Genomic DNA, 619 nt, shown 5'->3' on the forward strand with positions numbered 1-619 from the left:
AACTTATTTCTAATCAGCAGTGTCTAACTTTTTTTATCTCTGATCAGCAAGCAAAGTAACTTCAGAAACCCCCCTTGATAGCGACCAATGACTCATATTACATGGCTAGTCAGCACCTTTTTTTTTTCTTCTTTCTTTAACGAAGGAACGAAAATCCAACAGGAACTTGATGTTCTGCCCACGCACACTGCATAATGCATACTAAATCAGCCAAAACGGAATAGTCGGGCCTGTTCATGCAGTCGACGCGCGGATACAAATCCATATCTTCTCAGTCAAGATATTCATGAGGCGACATAAGAAGGTGACATCATGAGGTTGTTTGTCATGGGGTTAAACCAAGCCATGAACTGTAAGATAGGATAAGAGGGAGTCAGCAGAGAGCTCACAGGGAGGGGAAAGTCGACAAGACATGGAGTGATAGTGGGATCTTGGTATGAATTTTTATCTTGCACTTAACCAGGCGTTTTGAGGTGGTGAGGTGAGCACTCTGGGTAATATACTGGAGTTGAGCATCGTGCAGTGCTAAACATCGGAATATTGCAAAATGTTTTTCTCCCTCTACTTTAGCATTGTACAAGTTCATCTGTATCAAAGTTTGGTATTTTTAAATAGCTTA

General features: G+C 41.2%; 1 protein-coding gene across 1 annotated transcript in view; it reads left to right on the forward strand.

The window, feature by feature from the left end:
- Positions 1-619, forward strand: part of LOC119587683 — a 64,682-nt gene that overhangs the window by 60,558 nt on the left and 3,505 nt on the right. The window lies entirely within an intron of this gene.

Source organism: Penaeus monodon, chromosome 23 (assembly GCF_015228065.2).
Source record: "Penaeus monodon isolate SGIC_2016 chromosome 23, NSTDA_Pmon_1, whole genome shotgun sequence".
In the NCBI taxonomy this organism is placed as follows: Eukaryota; Metazoa; Arthropoda; class Malacostraca; order Decapoda; family Penaeidae; genus Penaeus; species Penaeus monodon.